Source organism: Eschrichtius robustus, chromosome 19 (assembly GCF_028021215.1).
Source record: "Eschrichtius robustus isolate mEscRob2 chromosome 19, mEscRob2.pri, whole genome shotgun sequence".
NCBI classification, from domain to species: Eukaryota; Metazoa; Chordata; class Mammalia; order Artiodactyla; family Eschrichtiidae; genus Eschrichtius; species Eschrichtius robustus.
In genome coordinates this window covers 1,280,134-1,303,306 of record NC_090842.1, presented here as the reverse complement: position 1 = coordinate 1,303,306, position 23,173 = coordinate 1,280,134, and the positions used below count along the sequence as shown (strand labels likewise).

General features: G+C 58.7%; 1 protein-coding gene across 3 annotated transcripts in view; it reads right to left on the bottom strand.

Moving 5' to 3' along the window:
* CBFA2T3 (CBFA2/RUNX1 partner transcriptional co-repressor 3) overlaps positions 1-2,187 on the bottom strand; it is a 53,308-nt gene extending 51,121 nt beyond the window's left edge. For 2 of the 3 annotated variants that reach the window (XM_068527493.1, XM_068527495.1), the window contains exon 1: positions 1,118-1,199. The gene's annotated coding sequence lies outside the window, so the exon portion shown is untranslated. Of the gene's footprint in view, positions 1-1,117; positions 1,200-2,172 lie in introns of those variants that run through there. The other variant, XM_068527494.1, reaches the window with a different exon arrangement.
* Between the last annotated feature and the right edge of the window lie 20,986 nt (positions 2,188-23,173).

The following is a 23,173-nucleotide window of genomic DNA, read 5'->3' as shown; positions in this document are numbered from 1 at the left end:
CTGTTTCTGGGTCCAGGGGAGGAAACACACGCCCAGTTAGACATAATGATTTGGTGTCCTGGCCGCCAGTCAAAGTCAGGGCCTGATGGTTGCTCAGATCACCCCCCACAGGAGCACGGGATCTCTATTCTCAAAGGAAATATGTTTCTCCCTGGTCTCTGGAACAGGCCAGAGGTCGGCCAGCCTCAGCCCAAACGGTGGGGAATACAGTTATTTTGGGGATTTTGGGCGGGGGGAGTGGCAGGGGTCTCCACTCCTACAGGGGTCTGAGCACACACGCAGCTCCCAGGGGCCGGAAGGAGGAACAGCCTGGGGCTGTGTGTTCAGAGCCCGGTGGCTCAGAGCGTGGCTTGCCACCAGCCCCGCCGCCTCCTGCTCCACGTAAGCCCGTCTAGGGCTGAATTTCCAGCCATCTGTCCCTCCACGTCGGCTCACACCTCCCTCCCCGCCGTTCCCACAGCCTGGCTCCCAGCCTGCCCAACATGCAGATGGACGGTTCCCAAAGCGTGTGAGCAGAATCGCTGCCACGGGGCTGCGCCCGAGGCCCCGGAGCTGTCAGGATCCAGCGGCTGTTGTTTAAGACCTTCTCCCCACCCACGGGGAGTGGGGCAGGGCCCACCCCCCCAGGACTTCACCCCTCAAAATGTTTAACGGCTCCTGCGCTGGGAGGCATGTCCAGGAACCAAAACAAGAGGGGGAGGGGCTAGAGGGAGCTCTGGCCCTCCTCCCCAGCCTGGCCACAGGCACCTCCATCTGTCCTAGGGTCACCCTCTCTGCCCCCCAAACAGTCCCCTGTCACATGGCCCGAGGCCTCTTTGTCAGGAAGCGCGGGCACCGCAGGGGAACCCGCAGGACTCCCCACCTTCCGCACGCAGGTCCCACCTTAGGTCTGACCACACCCCCAGCAGGTCAAGCTCCCGCTCACCTTGGGGGTGGTCAGTGGGCGGGCGCTGAGTGGGCTGGTCCCACCCCGCTGTGGGCTCCAACTTTGTAAAGTGGGGAGGGGGTGCCTCGGGAGGCCCACGCACTCTGCATGGCTGCAGGGAGACCCTAGGACAGCAGCCGCGGGCGGAGTCGGGTGACAGCGCGGCAGCGCGCGGACAGACGGGACACTTACGGTCCGGGGGTCCGGCGGACGGGAGGCGATTGCACTCTCGCGACCCGGCTCCTGAAGTGGCTTTTCCTTCGAGCTCGGTCCCTGTCTCCGTAACTTGGGGGCAATCCGCGCGCTGTCTTCTCGCGCCGGCCGCGCTCAGGCGCGAGACGGGGCCGGGGCGCGCGGGGCGGCTGCCCGGGCCATGCCCAGTCGGGCTCCGGGCCGCTCACTCCGCCCGCCGGCCGCCCGCGCGGGAACAAAGCGCGCACGCCGCCCCGGGCGGTCTCCGGCCTCCGCGGCCCGCGCCCGATCCAGCCGCCGCGCCTTTGGCTCGCGGGCGCCGGCTCCGGCTGCCGCGCGCTCGCCCGAGCGTCTCACGGGGCCCCGCGGCCCCCGCCCCGCGCGCCCCGCCTCCGCCTCCTGCCCCTCGTCGCCGCCGCCGCCGCTGCGCCACCTGCCTCCTGCTCGGCGCCCATCGCGCTCAGCTCCGCCCCGGGGCGCCGGGCTCCGTGCGGGGCTGGCGCGGGAGAGTGGCTCCGCCCGCCGCCGCCCAACGCCGAGGGCCGCCCCCGCCGTCCCAGCCACTCGGGCGGCCGCGGACCCCGGGGCGCGTCCTGAGAAGTCGGCCGAGGGCGCGGGCCAGCCTTGGGGGCCGGAGGCTCTAGGGCGCAGCCGGCGGCCGGGAGCGAGTGTGGGGGCTGCGCGGGCGGGTGTGAGCGGGGCGAGTGCGGGTGCGCGGGGTGCCGGGGTGGGAGAGCGGCTGCTGTGGAGAGAGAGGCAGCCCGTGAGGGCAGCGCAGGGTGCCGCGAAGCGCGGAGAGTGCGGGAGCGCGGGATGTCGTGGTCGGGGGGTCGCGGGTGCCGCGGGGGTGGCAGTGTGGGTGCCGTGGGCCGGGAGCGCGGGCTGCCGTGGGGAGAGCCGTGAGGGTGCCGTGCAGGAAGCTCGAGTGGCGCGCTCGGCGGGCCCCTCGCCCGCGCCCACCCCCGCCGCCGCCGCCGCCGCCTCCGCCTCCGCAGGCCGCGCCCTGGGCGGGCGGGTGGGGGCCTGGAGCTGAGCGCGCCGCCGCGCACACCCACCTCGGAGCAGTCGGCGGGCGCCCGCCTCGCAGTTTTACAGCCGCGGCGTCTGGCGTCCCGGCGGGAGGCGAGCGGCAGGCGTCCCTCCTCCGGCCGCCGCGCCCCCCCGCCCGCCGCCTGCCGCCTGCCGCCTGCCGCCTGCCGCCTGCCGCCTGCCGCCTGCCGCGTGGGCCGGGCCGGGCTGGGGCCGCCTCCACGCTCGGCCGGCAGGGGGCGCCCTCCCGCCGCGCCCCGCACCGCGCGCCCTGGTGGCCTCTGCCCCACGCTGACCGAGTTACTGAGCGGAGTGCGGGGGCGCAGAATCCCGGCTCACAGTTTCTGGCCTGGGGCGTTTGCGTGTGCTCGGCATTTATCTGCGTCCCATTCGTTTAATGTCACCCTGCAGGAACGCCCAAGCCGCTGCCCTGGCCTCTGTGCGCCCCGCTTCTCCCTGCCTGCAACCCTCGCCCTACCTCCCTACCCGCACCCACTTTGCCTCTTTCCTTAAAGTGCTTTGCGGCATATCTGGTGCATTTGCCCGGTTGGTACATTTTAGCAAAATCGGTGCCTTTTCCCTTCCTTCTTCCTCCAACAGACACAGACTATTTCTTAGAGACAAGCTGGGGTCCCAAGGTCACGGTCTTAGGAGACAGAGGGGCCAGAACTTCAGAACAGTACAGCCCTGATTTGCATCTCATTTGGCATAAATCTGCATGCAAAGGTCCAAGGTCCCCAATTCCCAAGTACAAAAATACAGCGATGTGCCAAAAAATATCCTTCTTCTTGACTGAGTCCTGCCCACTGGGGCGAGCTAGGCAGAGGAAGCTGGTGGGAACACAATGCAAGGCTCTGGGGGGGGGCACCCCTGCCCCATCCTGGTGGCCACCCCCAGGGGCACTGCTCCGGGATCTGTCAGCTGGGTCACCAACTAGCCGTGTGGCCCCCACCAGTCCCTTGACCTCCTGGGCCTCTGTCCTTGTGGAAATGAGGGGTGTGGTGAAGGATTACTTGGAACACAAATGTCTGGCATCTCCCATCCCCTGGCTTTCAGAATGTGATCAGGTGTGGACCCCTCCTGTCCTGGGAGAAGAGCAAAGGGTCCTGAACCCGTGTCACAGAAGAACGTGGATCTAAAAGCAAGTGTTCCAGACTTCATACATCAGTGTTTATTCATACCGGCTCCCTTACTTCATGGACTCTGAGGCACCACAGATTTTAAGATGCACCATCGTTTTAAGCGCCACTAAGAAAAGAGAACAGTCTCCCCGTTATAATCCTCAGATGCCTCTGGATTTCAGATATGTTAACCTGCCACCAGCGGGCTAGGTGGAGCATTGAGCATCAAACAGACAGCCTGAAGCCAGCCTCAGGGGCTTTCGGCCAGGCAGGGAGGTGGACCAAAGGACAAGCACCAGATTCTCACAGAGCATTAGCAGAAGCTGGGTCCAGCCTGGGGTCCGCTGCACCTTGACCCCCACAAACAGCACATCGTTGTCAGTTATTTGTGTTAAATTAGCAATTGCAGGAGCTTCCCTGCTGGTCCAGTGGGTAAGACTCCGTGCTCCCAATGCAGGAGACCACGGTTCGATCCCTGGTCAGGGAACTGGATTCTGCACGCATGCTGCAACTAAGACTCCGCATGCCACAACTAAGACCCAGTGCAGCCAAATAAATAAATAAATAGATAAATATTTTAAAAATTTTCAGTTGCATTGTCACTGATTTAAGCAGGGTGCTGAACACCACTGGAGACATGACAGATCCCAAAACACCAAGAATAAAACTGCAATCATTAGAGACCACGCTCAGGCCCCGAGCCAGCCCAAAGGCTTCCATGTCCCCACCTGGGAGGACTGAGGCCTGTGCTGACTGGGTCAGGCGGACGGCCAGGCCAGTCTGGCCACATCACAGTCATGGTGAGTCACTGCAGGAGCTGTCACATTGAGGAGGGCTTGCCGGGGGCAGGCACTGAGCTGAGCACAAGCTCTGCATTTTCCCACTTAGTTCTCACCCGTCTGCCAGGCAGATGCTACTGGAACCCCCATTTTACAGATGGAGGGACTGAGGCTCCGACCGGCTGCATGGCCACACAGACCCAAACGGGTGGAGGCTGAATGCCCACGCTGCCGCTACACTTTGGGCTCCCTTTTGCCTCCCATGGGCTGGTTTCTCACTCTGGAAATGGCCCAGGAACAACCCCTGGCTCTTTGGCCGAGCTGGAGTCCCACCAGGCCAACTTGGCCTGGGCATCCAGACCACCAGCCACTGCAGACCACTTGTCTTTAAAAATAATTGAGGGACTTCCCTGGTGGTCCAGTGGGTAAGACCCTGCACTCCCAATGCAGGGGGCCTGGGTTCGATCCCTGGTCAGGGAACTAGATCCTGTACGTATATTGCAACTAAGAGTCCGCATGCCGCAATTAAGAGCTGGCGCAGCCTAAATAAATATTAAAAAATAATAATTCTGAGTGATGGTGGACTTCCTCAAACATGTATCTGTTATATGTAAAAATCTTTGGCAGAAGTTTAAATTAGCTGCCAAGAGTATAAAATCTGACATATTGTTAAATATGAATATTTCGAAATAAAAGGGTGGCTGATGGGCTAGAAGTGAGAGCGTTTTGATAGGCATCATTGTCCATTTAAAAATACGCGAATGAACTCTTAACATCTGAATTTTCACCAGCTCCCTAGCTGACACAATGAGCTTTTAGATACAACACCAAAAACCTGACCCACGAAAGAAAAATTGGATAAGTGGACTTCATTAAAATTTAAAAACTTCTGCTCTGTGAAAGACACTATTAAGAGAATGAAAAGACAAGCCACAGAATGGGAGAAGATGTTTGCAAGACACATACCTGATAAAGAACTGTTATCTAAAATATATAGGGACTTCCCTGGTGGTCTAGTGGTAAAGAATCTGCCTTCCAGTGCAGGGGGCGCGGGTTCGATCCCTGGTCAGGGAAGATCCCACATGCCGTGGAGCAACTGAGCTCGCGTGCCTCAACTAGAGCCCACGTGGAGAAGCCCATGCACTGCAACGAAAGAGCCCACATGCCTCAACAAAGATCCCGCGTGCTGCAACTAAGACCCAACACAGCCAAAAATAAATAAATAAATAATAAATCTTTAAAAATATATATGTATATAAAGCCTCCTCTCTGACACCTGAATTTTCACACAGCTCCTTCCCCCCCTCACCGTGTATTTCCATTCCACCCAATAGAATTTTGTCCTAACGTATTTTCAGTTTGAAAGTATTTAGATTCCCCTATCACACAGAACTATGTAAAAACATTGGAATATCAAGATTTTAAACATTCTCTAGCGTTCCAGTTTGTCTTCTGGATTGGGTTATCATTATAATTATTGGTAGTATGCAGCTGATACAAACCATGTGAATTTATTACACATTTTGAGAATTATTAAACATAAAAGGTAAATTTTTATTAGAAATATCTCTCCTAAAAAGAGGGATGGGCAGATTTTTGCGGAGTAGTTTGTGTATCCTTGCATACATATTACTTCTTGCTAGGAAAAGACAAAGTTCCACATTAATCCCGTTCCTATCGTGGGTTTTTAATGTGAAAGTGTGGGAAACCCCAATCACACAAGTAAATAGATCAGCATCGGAGGCTGACGTGCCCTAGTGATACCACCGCGGCCTCCTTCCATCAGTTTTCTGCCCCGAACCCCAAGGTGACCAGTCACAAGAGCGATTTTTAAGGACTGTCAGTTGACAAGTCCATAGACCTCCTTCAGTTTTGTGGCAAAGACTGGAAATGGCCCGAACTGCAAGAGGCTGTGTTTGCTGCAAGTGGGGAGACGGAGAGGAGGCATTGTGGGGGGCCCAGCAGGGAGACACCGGCCTTTTTGCGGTAAGTGAGAGAGGGGTGACTATGCAAAGGACGCTGGGAAAAGGGGCTGCACCCGGGCCCAGGTGGGTGGCATCCTGCCCTGGCCATCAGCTGAGGCTGGTGTGGGCACCAGATTCTGCGGCTTTAAGTCGACCACGAAGGCAGGGAAAGAAGCCTGAGCAGAGAGAGTCCTGGGCTCCAGTGTGAAGCCCCCCCAGCCCTGGGGGCATCTCTTGGTTCCCCCCGGCCCCTCACACAAGACTGGTCCCACCCGGATCCAGGGATGGTTCCTCCTGCAGAAGGGGAGGCCCACCCAGAGCCCCAGGCAGAGACGCACCAGCAGGGCTGAGCGGGAGATCCGTGAGGTCACCCCGTCCACCTGGCTTCAGGGCTGCAGAGTAAGATTGTGCAGGGAGTACACTGCCCCAGTGGACAGGCAGGGAAGACAGGTGCGGCTGCATTGGGGGCAGAAGTGCCTTCCTTCGTCCTCACAGAGGCAGCTCTACCTGTCACCAACGGGCCCTGTCAACCAGCTCTGAAATACCTTCTTGGTGTGTCCACGGGGAACCCTGCCTGCCTGGGCCTCTGGACCCCCACCCACCGCTCACTCGCCCCTCTTCCTCCTCACAGGCCCAGCCCCCACTTGGCGTAGGTCTCCATGCTGAACATCCCCGCGAGAGCTGCTCCAGGTACCGCTCAGCCCTGGGCCCTGCCCAGCTGGCCACAGTCCATCCGCAGGTTCAGAAAGTGGCTCGTTCTTGGCTCAGAAGCGGGCATGTGATCCCACTCCAGCCAGTGGGATGTGCGGAGAGGGGGTTCTGGAGAATTTTCTGGCTCCCACGTGCCTAGAGGAAGCTTCTGTGTCCTTGCTCCTGGTGTTGCCCCATGGCCAGCACCCTGAGGGTGACGCTGATGTGGGGCGGGGCGGGGGGAGATGGACGGAAAGGATGGGGGCCCCTCAGGGCACTGTTGAGCTGCTGAATCCCACCGTGCTTCCTGAAACCCACCATGCTTATGGAACTGCTGGTTCAATAATACATTTCCTCTTGTTCGAGCTGGTTTTAGCTGAGTCCGTTTCTTGCAAGCAAAAGCATTCTAACTATATGCCTTCCTTTCCAGAGGGTCTTGATCTCAGCCATCTGAGGGCTGCTGCAGGTTATTAATTATCACTCTTGATGCAGAGGGTCTCAAATTTAATATACATCAGAATCACCTGAAGCGATTGTGAAAATGAAGGCTCCTGGGATGGGGACCTGGCAAGTACTGAGGTACAGAATTTAATGGGCACCAAAAAAACCTTCAGTACACAAGATAAATCACATTTTAACCCAATATTTTAAAATAGTAGAATAAATGACAGAAATCCATATGAGCAAAGTATCAAAACTTTAAATAAAGACGGGATTGCCATTACTGATTTCTCCTCTTGGGTCAGGCCGCACAGCCGGGCACTGCCTGGGTCCTTCCCCTGAGATGGGATTAGGAGGGCTGGGAGGCCCCGGAGCCTGCATCACACAAGCATTGCTCTGCCCTGTCCTCCACGTGATTCTGGGGAGGGTAAGGCCGCCTTGAGCGAAACAGGACCCCAAAGCATGACTCAGGTCGCTCACAGGCAGGCTCCTCTCCCTGGTGCTCAGGCCAGCCCTTCAGGTGGAATCAGCCCGGCAGGTGGGCAGGCTGAACTTCCTACCTGGATTCTGGGAATGGGAAACAGCCTCTGGGAAATGCTTTGTTCTGGGGCAGGATGGGAACAAGTGGCCGGCACTGTCTTATTTGGTCCCCCCAGAGTTCGGTCAAGGCCAGAAGGCGGGGCAGGGGAGTGGGAGTGAGACCCGGAGGGAGGGAACCAGCAAAAGCCGCCGTCCACCCAGGGCTGGAGAGGCGGGAGGACACGGATTTATGCAGCAGCTCCTGTCCCTTCCGGGGGGGCTGCTTCAGGGACCCTCGCTCCCCGCCTGCGTCCTCCCCTGCGGTGGCGGTGGCGTAGGGGGAACACAGGTGAGAGTGGCGGGGGCTAGTGGTCGCGAGCCAGCAGGTGCGCGCGGAAGTGAGGGCAACGGCATGTGGGCGCGGCATGGGAGTGGGCGGGGACTAGGGGCATGGGTGGGGATTAAGAATATGGGCGGGGCTGGGAGTGGACGGGGTGTGGGTGTGGGCGCGGCCCGAGTCGGGACTGAGGATCAGGGCGGAGCGCCAGGACAGCGGCCAGCTAGGCAGAGCCTGGACAGACCCCGCCAGGCTGGACTCCCTATCCTTCCGTGGGGCTCCCTCCACCTGGTCCAGGGCTCCTCAGAACCCTGGAGTCCTGGGAGATGCCTCCGGGGGCTCCCAAGCCTTGACTCCAGGTCATTGTTTTTACCTACACCGAAGCTTTGTCAGGAATCGGGATGACAGTCACGTTGTGAGAACTGTGAAGTCAAGTTCTCTGGGCAAAGCCGTTAAATATCCTGTGTGCAAAGCCAGGCAGCTAAAATCCCAGTTCCAGGCTGGGCCAAATGCAGCCCCGGCCAGGTGTTCTCAGAGGAGCTCTCCTGTGGCGGGGGAGCAGACACCTGGCGTCCCACCTGCGCAGGGGCGGTGCTAGGTGCTTCACACACGCTCTCATCCAAACCCTGGGACAACCCCGGGGCAGGTAATGATCCACCTTCCTGCAGATAAGGAAACCCAGGCCCAGGGAGACCGAGAACCTGCAGAGGGTGGTGGCGCCGGGGGTCCCAGAGGTTCTCCCAGCACCCGAGCCCAGGCCCCTCTTGGCTGCACTGCGCTGCCAGCCCTACGCTGCTCGCTTCTGCCCTGTCATCTGGCCGGTCACACCCTGCCACCTCCTGGCCCACCCATCCAGCAGCCTGTCCACGCCATGGGTGACGGTCACAGGAAAGGAGGCCGTGGAAGGGCGGCCCATCTGCCTTCCAGATTGCAGGGAGGAACCAAGGAGGCGGCTCTCGAGGGCTGGGCGCTGCTGGGAGGCCCAGCAAGACTCAGATGTGGCTCAGGGCCCGGGGTGGCAGAGCTGCGGCAGTGGACGCACAGTGCCTGTGGGGACCGGACATGGTCACAGCAGCAGTTTGTTCCCTGCACCCAGTCTCTGAGGGATTCTCGGTGAAGTCAGAAAAGGAAGGTTTTCACAGACTTTCACTCACCCAAGTGCCCTAGACTCCAAGGCTGTGGGAAACACGGACCCTCACTGGTGATCACAGGACCGTGGGCTAAAAAGCCAGATATGCTCCCCACCTGGAGAAATGGCCACACTTAAAAATGAAGATGTCCAGTGTGGGTGAGGGTGCTGGTACACAGGCCGAGTGACATTTCCCCATGGGACATTTCAGCAATAGTCGCCAAGAGCTGTAAACAGATCCAGCAATTCCTACACTCAGATTTATTTACCAGAGGATGTTTCTTACATCCTTACGTGTTTCTTTCTTAAACATCACAGTGCAACAGTGAACGTCAGAAGTGGTACAAAGCCCACCCGAAAGCTGTAGCTGGGTGAACACTAAATACCTAAGGAAGGGACCGTGGGGTACCTCATGCTCTGTTGGCAGGTGGAGAGTAGAGAACAGGGGTGCGGAGGTGGGAGCAGGGGGTGTAACAAAGGACTGTAGCACCATATGCGAAAATTGCCGCAAAGGAGTAGAGAATACAAACATACAGAACAAAAGTGGGCAAAGGATGTGCGCACGTAATAATTGCCTACACTTTCAGGGTTTTCCTGCAAAACTTCTCCTGAGCACTAGATCCATTTCCCAGGGTCTGGTGATGATAAAACGATAGTGGTGGTCACTGTAGTGGGGCACCCGCCCTGCGCTGGGGCACCGCCGGTGTCACAGCCCACCTGCTGCCCCCTCTCAGCGCCTGTACCCAGGCCCACCCTCCGTCGGGAACACCCCGGTCCTCCTGTGAGCTCACGAGGCACCTGTCTTTCCGTCATTGCACATACAGTGTGTTTACCTGTGGTTTACCTGTTCCCTAGTCTCCCTCCCCCGGGGCAGGGCATGTCTGTCTGTTCACCACCGAGTCCCCAGGGCCTCGCGTGGCCTACATCCTCAATGAGTATTTGTTGAGTGGCTGCGTGACCTCATTTAAGCTTCATGCAACTCTCTGAGAGGTTTCATTATTCTCATTTTATTTTATCTTCACCTTCCTTTCTCTTATCTGCATATTTGGATTTATCATTTTATTTTTGCTTTCTTAGGTAAGGGAAGATAGCAGTTAGTTTATAAAGTGCACTTGCAGTGCACGATCAGGGTGGCTGCTCTGGTGCCAGGCCTGTGGCTTCTCAGCCCCGGCTCCAGTCACAGGCTGCTCTCCGGCACCAGGGTGGCACCCGGCTCGGAAGCCTGTGGGCAGCACTGATTGGGCCACAAGGAGGGCATGTGACACGGCTGGGCCAATCACAATCCTTCCCTGGAATTTTTTGAACTGGACCAGAGAAGGGGAGCTTTCTTTTTGCTCTACTCAGGAGGCACCCCCAGAGCTGCTTGGGGCCGTCTGCTCTGAGAGGTAGAGAGGGCCTGTCCTGAGCATGTGCTGGCTGGACCAGGGTCCCTGAAGTCAGTCCCACCCTGTCCTTCCTGGAGCCTGTTACTTGAGCCAACACATCAGGGTCCTTCCTGGAGCCTGTTACTTGAGCCAACACATCAGGGTCCTTCCTGAGCTCCAGGGCAGGGTTTCTATCACCTGCAAGCACAGTACCCTGACTGCATGCCCCAGCAACCCCACCGTGCACACGGGGAACTCAGCCTGGAGCAGCTGTGGGCAGCCGAGCTCTGTGCGTGAGAATGATGAGAAGAGCCTGCCTGCTGTGGCGCCACAACCAGGGCAGGCCCAGATGGACCATCCCAAGCCCACATGCATCTCCCACTCTGACGGGCCGTTTATTATCCCTGGAGCAGGGGCACCCCCAGGCCTTCTCCTGCAGGGGACCTGCAGATCACCCGGCAAGACAGATCTGGTGCTGTCACTCCCGCCTGAGAAAAAGTCTGCCCCTCAGGTACATGCAGCTCCTCCTACCTGGAAACTCCTGCCCTAAGCTCCTCTCCGCCTCAGGAATCTGTCAAGAGGCCTTCTCATACTGTCCTCCCCGAATCTGGGGGAGATGCCCTCCTGCACCCCCATGATGGCCCCATCACAGCTGCTCACATGCCCCAGGAGGTAGGGGGCCCCTTGATGCATGGCCATGGCTTCCTGCCCCCACCTGTCCTGGGGTACAAGTGTCCAGGACCCCACACACAGGCTCTGCAGAGACTGCTTTACCGTGTCTGCTCTGGAATGAGTGGCTGATGGAGGGCCATCCTCACCCCCAAAGAAACCCCCACCTGCTCCCCATTTGTGCCTCAAATATTCCTCGAACACCGTCCTCCCCACCCCCACCCCGCGCCCAGGGGCACTAAAAGAGGATGAGGCACCAGGCGGGGCACCAGCCCATGACCCTCAACAGAGGGCACAGAGAAGGCCCTCGCTGCCTGGGAGGGGAGGGTGGGAGGCGGGTCATACAGGTGAACAGACCTCGGAGCTCCCCAGGCCGCCCAATAATTTCACAGACAGGGAAATGGACGGAGCCTCAGAGAGGGGGCCCTTCTCAGTTCTGGGACTGCGGGGGTCCGAAGGGGGACGTGACCCCCAGGGACCTTTTCCTGCCAAGAGGCCCGACTTGCTCGGGGGCAGGGAGCCCGCCCAGCAGAGGTGTGACCGCTCGGGGCTGGTCCGGGAGCAGCTCTGAGGCTGGACGGAGAAAGAGCCAGGTCTGCCCTGGTGCCACGGGAGAGCTGTGCTTTCTTGACACACACTAGGGGACATCGTCCCCTCCTCCCTGACCTGCCTGGGCAGCCGTAAGACAAAGGTGGCCACGCCTGGTCCCCCAAAGTCAGCCCCACCCCGTCCTCTTGTGTAAGAGATGCAACCCCGGCTTGCGCGGAAGACAAACCCATGCCAGCTGGGGATTGATGAGCCGCCCAAGCAAGCGTGTGGGGTGCTGACCAGTGGCCCCCAGTCCTTCCCAGACGCACCACCCACGGCCCGCTCTTGACACCCCTGTTCAGGGTTGGCAGAGCTCCAGAAACGGCCGCCCTCCCACCCACACCCTCGTGTCTGGACGTGGTAGGGTGACAGGGAGGGTGCTGAGCATCTGGGCAGGGTCTGAACGCGGTGCTGTGCGTGGAACACGGACGCTTGCGGTGGGGAGGACGGTGGAGAAGGGGACAGTCACCTCCCGCCCGCGCGGGGCACTTCACCCAGATCCCCCGTGGAATCCTCACGCCCGGCCCAGGTGGCTGTCCTCATCCAAGCCGAGGCCCAGAGAGGGGCGGTCACTCGCTGAGACCCACAGCGTGTAGGTGGTGGGGCTGGGTTTCCCCGAGGCTGCCTCCCAGTCCAAACGGTGGGATATGATTCGCCAGAAAGAGAAATGAGGTCTTAATTCGTGCTACAACGTGGATGAGCCTTGAAAACATCATGCTGAGTAAGAAGCCAGACACAAAGGCTGCGTTTCATACGATCCCATTTATGTGAACCAGCCAGAAGTGGCAGATCCAGGAGACAGGAAGAGACCGGGGCAAGGTGGGGTGTGACTGCTAAGGGGTACAGGGTTTCTTTTAGGGGAGAGGAACGTGTTCTAAATTAGGCAGTGAGGACGGTTGCACAGCTCTGTGAACAGACTAAAAACCACTGAAATTGGACATGTTAACATGAGTGAATTGTATGCTCTGTGAGTTATCTCAAGAAAGCTGTTTTAAAATCAAAGCAGACCCAGAACTGAGGCGCCTTCTGAACGGCACGCACCGCCCCGGCTCCTAGGGACAGGGGCCGGCGGAGGGCGGAGGGCGGGGGCCGAGTCCCCTCGGGCAGGCCGCCGTGGGTCTGGAGGCGCGGGGAAGGCAGGTCAGTGCGGCCGGGCTGTCCGGAGAGGCAGGCACGTAGGAGGAAGACCTAAAATAACTCTCAGAACCTGAAACTCCGGGCAGAAGTTGAGGGTGGTGTGGTCACGGCGAATGGGGAACTGAACTGCTCGCGGAGGGAAAGGAGAAGTTTTATTTGGGGGACGTCAGGGTGAGGCGGCAGGGGATGGCGGCGGAGGTGGCGAAGAAAGGATTCTCACGTGGAAACACTCATGTTTCCAACGCCCTTAGGCGCCACGCACTTTTGTGGAAGGACCCCGAGAGAGGAGAGGGAGAAGTTCCGTCCCCGGATCAGGGAACAAGGCCTGGGGCAGGCGGAGAGCCCAGCGCGGGGGTCTCCCACCGCCCGCTGCTGCCCTTGGAGGGGCCCTGCAGACCCCCGGGCCCACCGGGCTCCTCTCTGAGGCCCGCCACCCCCGGCCCCGCCAGGTGCTCACTTGTGAGCTGAGAGCTGCTCCCGGCACCAGCCGGGGCTGGGGACACGGGGCCCTCCAGGCGCCTGAGTTCCAGCAGGCCCTGGAGGACCGGAGCATGAGTGGGGCCCACCCTTCCGCATTGATAAAAGCGTTGGGGAGAGGCTCTGTGCAGGGCGTCAAGGGCACAGAGCAGGTGCTGTGACCACTGATGGGCTCTGAGGGGTGCGGCCGCCTCCCCTTCAGGGAGCGGGCTCAGAGCCGCCCTGGCAGTTGACGTGGGTTTGTGGGGAGGGGCCTGAGAGGAGGCTCGTGGGCTGGGGCAGTCCCCTGGGGGGGAGTCGTCATGGGACGGCGGCACCCAGCTCCAGGGGCCCGGAGGTCTCGAAGGGAAGGTGAGGACAGAGGCAGGAGGGGCGTGGACATGCTACCCCTGTCTAGCTCAGGCGCAGGAGAGGTGCTCTGGAAGTCGGTGGACACGAGGCTGTGCCCGGCAGAAGCCAGGATGGGGAGCGAGAGGGAGGGAAACAGAGCAGGAGAGGGAAGTAGGGGAGAAGGGTCCCAGGGATGTTCGGGGTCTCCTCTTTCCTCCAGCTGCTTGGAAAAGTGATGGAGAGAAAATGGGGAGAGGGAAACTCTGGTGTCCAGGACCCTGGTGGGGAAAGGCTGGATCTTTGTTTAAAAAGACCAGTCAAGGGACTTCCCTGGTGGTTCAGTGGTTAAGACTTCACCTTCCACTGCGGGGGGTACAGGTTTGATCCCTGGTCAGGGAGCTAGGATCCCACATGTTTTGTGGCCAAAAAACCAAAAATCATAAAACAGAAGCAATATTGTAACAAATTCAATAAAGACTTTAAAAAAATAAAATAAAATAAAATAAAAAGACCAGTCAAGTTCCCGCGAAGATGAGTCCATTGGCCCCTCGGAGGGATAGATGCATGCAGACGCGAGAGCAGACCCTTCGGGGCCCCGTCCCAGCTCCCACTGCCTGACCTCAGGAGGCCCTGCAGACAAGGCGGGAGAGCAGTGATTTCCCAGCCCGGGTTTTGGACAGTGCGGTCTCCCCCTCTTCCTCCAAGTTCAGCGAGGATGGCCACTTGTGAAATGGCCCCATGGGGCCGTGGCCGGGTGGATGGACCTTGGGCGCAGAGGTTTTTTGAAAACAGCAGAGAAGTTGTGAAATTAGAAGCCAGAAAGTCCTGGTTTGGGAAGGAGCTTCAGAGGTGGGGACTGGACCCCCCATCCTGGGCGTAACCAGAAGTCTGCCGACTGGGGCTTCTACAAAAGCCTTGCTTTCTTTATAAGAAGGGTCTGGTCCAGTTTTTGTCCTCTGCACCTTCCCTTTTCCTCTTTCTTCCTGCTTGGGAGGCAGATGTGATGCCTGGAAGTGACACAGCCACTTTGCAGCTAGGAAGCCACAAGTAAGAGGAGGTAGAATAGAAAGAGTAAAATAGCCTATGTCCCGGACAGCTGCACCAGCCTCCATGACCTGCCTCTGAGTTTTTGTCACATGGACAAAGACAAACAAACCCTGTTCTACTGCTGTTAGGTTTTCTGCTATTTGCAGCTGAACACAATCCTTTTGGAGACAGGGTTCGAATCCTTCATGGATGGGGTTGCCAGATTTAGGAAATAAAAATATAGATGCTCAGTTAAATTTCAATTTCAGATAAGCAGTGAATAATTTTCAGCACGAGTGTGTCCCAGGCAGTATTTGGGACATATACTAAAATATTGTTTATCTGAAATTTGAACTTTCATGGATGAAGTAACAGAACCCAGAGAGGTTACACATCTTGTCCGAGGTCTCGTCCTGAGCAAGCGGTGGAGCACAGGCTGTGTCCTCCTGCTCTGGGGCCTCTAGGGCTTCCTAAAGCCTGCCGTAATGATGCACAAAGGAGACTCAGAAAAGCCGTGTGACTCACCACCCAGGACAAAGCGATCCAAGCTAAGAGCGGTCCAAAGACGAGAGTCATGCACAAAGCGACGGTCAGTGGTGGAAGCTTCTGCCCCAGTTGGATGCCGTCGTGACATTTTAATTCCATTTGACAAAAGTACCAGCCGGGGATGGGGGACAGCAGCTCCCCATGGAGAGCGTGCGACCACCGGCCAGGACTGGCCCCAGGAGCACGGTGCTGTGAAGGGTGCTGAGGCCTCCGCTGCGCTCAGCAGAAAGGTGCAGCGATTGATTAGCCAAGCCTGCCACAAGCTGCGAGGGGTGCAGGCTCCTGGGTGCCCTGCAGCCAGGCCAGCCAGTGGGCCAATCACCCAAAGGTCCACATGAAAGGACTGCAACATGTCCAGGTTCCCAGGACCCACGTTTCAGGGGTGACATTCACTGGGCCCCGAGGAGCGTCGTTACTCTCAGCATCTCCTTTGGTCCTGGGGGCGCTTGGCACCCCCCAGTGCAGGCGTCTGCAGAGCCTGAGGTTACAACAGGAAGCACGGCCCCTGCCCCAGCTCCTGGCAACCCCGAATCTGCTGTCCATCCCTGTGGAGTGGCCTCTTGTGGACCTTTCGTATGAGTGGCGTCGTGTAATACATGGCCTTTTGTGTCCGGCTTCTTTCATTGAGTATGTTTTCAGGGTTCGTCCAGGCTTCTAGCCACTCAGCCATTCTCCAGATTCTCTCTCTCAGCGATGTTTCTCCAGCACCTGATGTGCCATGCTCTGTTCTGGGGGGGAACGACCAGGTGAACCACAGACCCTGGAGAGAACAGCCTCCTGATGATCCAGAAGGCAGAGCTCGGGCCCCATGGGCAGGGAGCCGGTGGGAGGTGAGGCGGGGGCGGCAGCAGGACCGGGGTCGAGGCCCAGCCCCCGCACAGAGGTTGGAGAGGTCCCCATCTCTCACCGTGAGGGGGGCAGTTGGCTTGCAGCAGTATCTGCAGAAAGAAGAGGGGTTCTGTCTTCCAACGAAAGAGAACCAAGAGCCTTCCGGCCCCCCAAGCCCTGGCCGGTGCGGCGGGCAGGCTGCTCTGGTCTGTGGCCGGGTCTTCCCAACGGGCATGTGCCCAAGACTCTGCAGCTACCTGGGCAAGAGAGCTTGAAGGAATCCTGGGGTCCTCAACTTCCAGATTGTTCCAGCAGGAAACGAGGCCTGTGGTCTTCCCGTTCTTCTCTCCTCTCCTTTCCTGATCCTCCTTCTCTCCTGCAGGCTGAACCCATCCCAGTGCTTTGCCTCAGGGTATAAAGACCCAGCGAGTCTCCGGGCCTCCCCTGCCTTCGTCTGATGGAAACACCTGTCCCAAATGAGTGACAAGGCAGAGGGCCACCCATGCCCTCATGTCCAGCCAGGCTGCCAAGGTCAGTGGGCCTTTCGGGACATGCCTGGATGTCTTTCTATTGATGCTGATTGGGTCCCAGACGCTGTAAGTTAGGTGTTAACTTGCAGGAAACAGACAAGTTGCAGACCGTTTCTGCTCAGTAGAGAAGACTGTGCTTCATGACTGTGTTTAGGGGTCTCGGGGCGGCGTTCTCTGTTTTTGGGTTGGAAAATTGCTGTGTCCTCCCTTGAGTCGCCTTTGCCACCTGGCTGGCTACCTCAGCAATGAGGGAGACACGTCTCTGACACGTGCTTGCTACACTTTCATAGAAGAATCACGTTTATAGCTTTTTGAGAGGTTTGCTTTAACTTACCTTCCTGCCTTCCTGCTTTCTTTTTTTTTCTCCCTGTCCATCTATTCATCACCCACCCACACCCATCCATCTGCCATCCATCCATTTATACCAGAAGTGGAATTCCAAAGTGAGACAGTTGAGTCATTAATAACATGCTTATTTGAATTAAAGCTGACAATGTCAGTCTGGGCCCTGACAATTTGGTTTTGTGGCAACATTTCCACTAGTCAAGGTGCTAAACCTGCAGCCTCAGGGTTGTCATGAAAATAGGTCCCAAGCACGCGTGCAGCATGAAATATACGATCCGCTGGACCACTTGAACTTTGACTGTTTAAACCACAATGTTTAGATGTCTTGAACTGGCCCATCAGCACCATCACCCACAGTCCTACGTCCCCCATTGGTTTAGAAGGATATTTGTGAACCCATATACAGGCCCCTGTGTCCCTGTTCATTAAAGTAAAAGGCTTTTGCTTTAGTTTCCCAGGCCTGCCCAAGCCTCAAAAACCTGGCTCAAGAGTGAATGATTACAGGGACTTCCCTGGTGGTGCAGTGGTTAAGAATCGGCTGCCAATGCAGGGGACACGGGTTCGATCCCTGGTCTGGGAGGATCCCATGTGCCGCGGAGCAACTAAGCCCGTGCGCCACGGCTGCTGAGCCTGCGCTCTGGAGCTCAAGAGCCACAACTACTGAAGTCCACGTGCCACAACTACTGAAGCCCACGCACCTAGAGCCTGTGCTCCACAACAAGAGAAACCACCGCAATGAGAAGCCCGTGCACCACAACGAAGAGTAGCGCCCGCTCGCCGCAACTAGAGAAAGCCCGTGTGCAGCAACGAAGACCCAACCAGCCAAAACTAACTAACTAACTAACTAACTAAATAAATAAATAAATTTTAAAAAAGAGTGAGTGATTACAAAATGTGAAGATGTAGAAACAAAGAATACTTGTTGGGCCAGGAAATTGGTTACAGTTTAGACTCTAAACCAGCCACAGAGCAGAATCACTGAACTTCCAGTCCCCTGAAAGATTTGGATAGGGGGCTTCCCTGGTGGCGCAGTGGTTGAGAATCTGCCTGCCAATGCAGGGGACACGGGTTCGAGCCCTGGTCTGGGAAGATCCCACATGCCGCGGAGCAACTGGGCCCGTGAGCCGAAACTACTGAGCCTGCGCGTCTGGAGCCTGTGCTCCGCAACAAGAGAGGCCGCGATAGTGAGAGGCCCGCGCACCGCGATGAAGAGTGGCCCCCACTTGCTGCAACTAGAGAAAGCCCTCGCGCAGAAACGAAAACCCAACACAGCCAAAAATAAATAAATAAATAAATAAATAAATTTATAAAAAAAAAAAAAAAGATTTGGATAAAGGCCTGATGCACATTCCTAAGTTGTTTTTACAGGAAGCCGACCCCCACAAGGTGAAAACTGATGACCACAAGCACATAGACCCCAGACCGGTTGAAACCAGAAGGTTGGTGATGCTCGAAATTTCACCTTGATGCCAACCAATACAAGAATTGTGCACGAGCTGCTCAGACACCCTGCATCCCCCTCCCTCACACGACCTTTAAAACCCCTTCCCTGAAAGCCATCGGGGAGTTTGGGTCTTTTGAACATGAGCTTCCCATTCTCCTTGCTTGGCACCTGTAATAAACGCTGTACTTTCCTTCATCACAGCGCAGCATCAGGAGATCAGCTCTGCTGAGCATGGGCAAGCAGACCCAAGTTCAGTTCAGTAACATTTGCAGTGCGATGCCCACCAGGGACTCAAGGCCTGTTTCCTACCAAGCAGGCAGGGTGCCTGCAGGGTGGGGAGTCTGTGAAACTGGCGTGTGCCTCTGTGCACTGCTCACTCCAAATGTCTCACGGGGGTGTTAAGGTCAGCCCTTCTTGTGGCCAGCTAACTGTCACCTTCCAAAACTTCTCTAGTGGCCCCAGGCCCCTGTTATCCACCAAAAAACAGCAGCCCAGGGTCGGGTGTGACTGAGCCCAGTAAGGCCGCTTTGTAAGAAATATCATCTTAAAGGGGGTTCGATTTTTCAAAAAAATTTTAGGGGACATGCCAGCCAAAAGTAATAAAAATCCCCTGAGCCACTGGCTTGGAGGGTAGGCCCTGGCATCCAGCACATGGCAGGCCCACTTCCCACCAGCCATGGTGTCGGGGCTGCAGGAGCTCTCCCTCCAGGGAACAGGGAGAGCTCGGTGACACGCCACTATTGTTACAGCACCCCCTGCCAGGCCCCCACTGCCCCCTGGGCCCCAATCCGGCTGCTCTGACCCCGTCCTGCCCGCACCAGCCCAGCTGCCCGCCCTCTGCAGCCAGCGCCACCTGTCACACGTTCCTGGCCTCGCTGAGGGGTGGACGGGGGTGTGTGCTCAGCAGCTCAGTCTCCCGACCCCTCCAGGACAGGCCGAGGCCCCCTCTGTGCAGTGCTGTGCGGGGGGGGGGGGACCGGGGGCGGGGGTGGAGGCTCAGGCAGCCAACAGGCAGGCACAAAAGTCCCCTCGGCTGCCTCTTCCTTCTAGCGTCTTGGAGGGGCTGCTGAGAGCCCCGTTTCTGGCTTTCTGGAGAGGAGCGGGGTTTCCCAGCTTGGAGGCCTCCGGCCCGCTGGCCCACACACGCCAGGACTTTCCACCACCCAGGCCTCACGTCAAAGGTCTGGAGTGGGGCTAGAGTCAGGGAGGGGATGGTGCACAGCGAGGGGGCCACACACCGACCGGCCTCTCCCCCTGCTCGTCACAGCTGGACTCCCCACCACAGCCTCACCCGGGATGACGCTGAGCCCACGTTCAGAAAGGGTCGGACTAGGTCGAGCTGAGGCCCGCACATGCTTGGTGCCCAGGTGCCAGTGCCTCGACCCCGCCCACGCTAGTTTCAGTGAACTGGGCCTCCCCAGGAGCCATAGGGAGGTTTCATGACCTCCAGAAACACCCCACATCACGCTGGACACGTGGCTGTACGAAAGGCCTTTCTCAAAGGGAGCCAGGTGGGGTCTCCTTGCAGCCCTACCCTCCCACTGCCTGGGCTCGTGGGGACTCATGGGGCCGCAGGGCAACGCAGGCAGCACCGGCACGGATCCAGTGTTATCTATCATCGTGGAGAGAAAACAGAAGGTTGCAAAAGATGCACAGAACGTGATACTCCTATGTAACAATTTAAAACAGAAAATCGCAATGTATCTGGGAAAGACACACACAGATAAACACAGTCCTTTGGACGGTTCCACAGGTGGGCGGCTCCCAGTGCTGACGTGTGACACGGTCCGCATTTTACAGATGACGACATGGGTCCGAGTTTGGGGACCTCGCAGGGCACCCTGAGCTGGGTCCAGGCCCAGCAGCCTGGCTTTCAGTGATTTTTGATCCCGTCTTGCCGCTGCAGCACGGGCAGGGGGGCAGCCTCCAGGGGTGGGGGGCACTGGATCTATAACAATTCCTGTTTAAGAAGAAGTGGTGATGGGGGAGCAGACTCTGGAGCGAAGCGAAGCTTGCTCGCCTGGCTTGGGATGGGGCTTTCCTGGCCTGGGCGAATTCTTCCACGATTTAAATGAAAGGTGGGCCAGGAGACAACGGGACGCTAGGAGCAGGCGGTCCATCCGAGGCCCAGCTGCGGGCAACAGCCAGACCCGTCCCTTCTGTCTCCTGCTTCCTGTGGGCTCAGCAGCCCATCCAGTAGGAAGTGGACATAAGCCGCAGGCTAAGTGTTTCATATTCTGGCAGCCAGGGCAATTGGCTTTAATGCTGTGTTCTGGTAAATCTGATCTATCTGGAACGACATCATTTTCACATGTATTCAAGTTAAAGATTACTCAGGTATGTCGCACCTGCTTTTGCCCAAAGACTTTGAAATCCTGCACCAGGGTGGCTCAGGCTGGACGGGCAGCCCCAGGGGGTGGCAGAGCCTTGGGGCCGCTGGGCCTCGTCTGCGCGCTGAGGGTGAGGGGCAGGTGGTGACCTGAGGCCCAGGGAAGCACGTCGTCGTCGTGGTGATGGGTGAGAAGCGCAGTCTGGACGTGGGGCATTTGCCTGAAGGAGAGGCAGCTCGGCGGGGCAGGGCTGCAGGACCGGGTCCAGCTGTCTCTGGGTCCCCGCGGGAGGGAGGGAAGCACCTGGCAGTTTCGGTTTCCACAGGAAGCCGCCTGCTCCCATCTCCCCTCGAGCCAGCTGTGCTCTCTGCCCTGCAGCTCCGGGTGGCAGCCCCCGCCCGGAGAGCCCCCCAGGTGGGGACAGCCCCTCGCGCTGCCGACTAGGAAGCCCCGATTGAGGGGCCAGGGCCAAGCAGAGCCTCTCGACGGGCCTCCTGAGCCCCGGAGGACGGGCGGCGGGTGGGTGCAGTACACCTGGGGGCCATGAATGGGAACGATACTGTTCTGACTTGCATTTTTGTCACCTGCTTTTAGGATGTCGGGTCCTGACCCTGGGTCTAGAAAACGCTGTGGTGGTGGAGGGGTGGGAACGAGTCTGATGTCTATCTGTGCGTCCATCTGTCCAGGGCTGGGGGTACATCAAGGCAATGCCCCCCTCCTGAGAAACAGGAAGGGAGAGGCAGGGGCCGGGTGCCCTGAGCCTCCAGGGGGAGGATGTCTCCCTCCCGTCCTGAGGCAGGAGTGGGTGTGCGGCCAGCAGTGGGGGGCTGGCGGCGGTGGGCAGCGTACTGGGGAGGTAGGCCCAGGGACCCCTTGGCAAACCGTGACCTCTCTGAGCTCCAGGGTCTGGGTGTTGGGGTCCCGTGTCCGGGCCGGCCACTCTGCTCAGAACAAGGCTGGAACCTTAGATCTTTTCTCTTAATAAGAGGACCCAGCTGTGGGAAGACCCCCGCCGCCCCAGCCCCGGAGCTCAGCAGAGGGGACCCGTTTCTGAGGAGGCCCCATCAAGTTGGCCTGAGATGCGAGGGTCCCAGCACCCCTCCTGCTTGTCTTCCCTCCCACCGCGCTGCCCGCTCCCAGGCCCTGTGAGGTCGGGGCTTTCCACACACTCAAAATGCACCCCAATTTGGGAGGGAAGTAGGAAGCGCTGGGAGCCCGAGGGCGGGTGAATCCCCAGTTCCTTCCACGGGGCTCCCTCTTCACCCCTGCGAGGGGCCTTGGCCGGGGAGGGGGTGCAGGCAGGGGGTCGCAGCCAGGATCTGAGGAGGGGGCGAGAAAGGCGGGCCTGGACCTGGGGAGGGCCAGGCAGGTGCCGGGGTCCTCCCCCACCAGCCTCCAGCCTCTCGGGGGCTGGCTGCCACCCCCATGTCACAGAGAGGGAGACAGGCCTGCTGGGTCCCGGGGTGAGTGATGGAGCTGGTTTCCAGCCCAGCCCTCCCCTCCCGGCCATGATCTGGTCCAACCGACTGCCCTTGCCACGAGCAAACTGAGGTCGGGGAAGCCGGGCTACGCAGACCCCTCCTGTCCCTCTCGGGTCTCCTGGCCCTGCACCTCATGTCCCTTCCCTGCAGCGTCTGTGAAGCTCCACAGGCCCAGGGAAGGAACACGGCCAGCGTGAGGGCCAGGCCCTCAGGCTCCCCCTCTGCCCAGGCCGAGGGCAGCCTGGACACTGGCCACGTCTCTAGGGCGAGGACGGGCCACCTGCAAGGCCCCACCCTCTGCCCTCTGACGTGTGCGCCTTCGTACCCCGGCCCCTCCAGGCTGTGAGCCCCACGGAGCAGGTGGCCCGACGCCGCTTCCTCTCAGGAAGGGACCCATTTCTGCATCCGTGGAGTGAAAGCCGCACCCAGAGGCCACACCCTCCTCGAGACCTCGGCAGCACGGACTGGGCCCTCAGAAAGCCCGAGTGCGTCAACATGGGGTATTAACCTGGGGCAGGCCCGGCCCACTTTTCCAAAGGCTTCAGAGCAGCAGGCAGCACAGGGCTTCGCCTCGATGGCCAGGCCGGGCGGCGGCTCTGCGGGCATCAGCTGGGCCAGCGCTAGATCCAGGTGTCAGCTGGGGCGCCAGACGGCACCTGCCTTGGGCTCCCTAGTGCAGAGCCAGCAGACCCACTGTAGGCTCTCAGAGGGTTAAGCCAAGGGTCTGGGCTGCTGGGTGCAGCTCCCACATGGGGAGTGGTGGGTGCAAAAGGGGTCCCTTTCCTGAGGCCCCACCTCAACTGCGTTTCCTCCCAGGGAGGGCGCTGGGCAGACAGGGAGGCCTCAGCCCTGCTAGTGACTTGCTGTGTGACCTTGGGCAGGTTTCTTGACCCCTCTGTACAGCCAGGCCAATGATGTCTTTGAAGGGTTACTGGGAAGAAGCCGTGCCCAG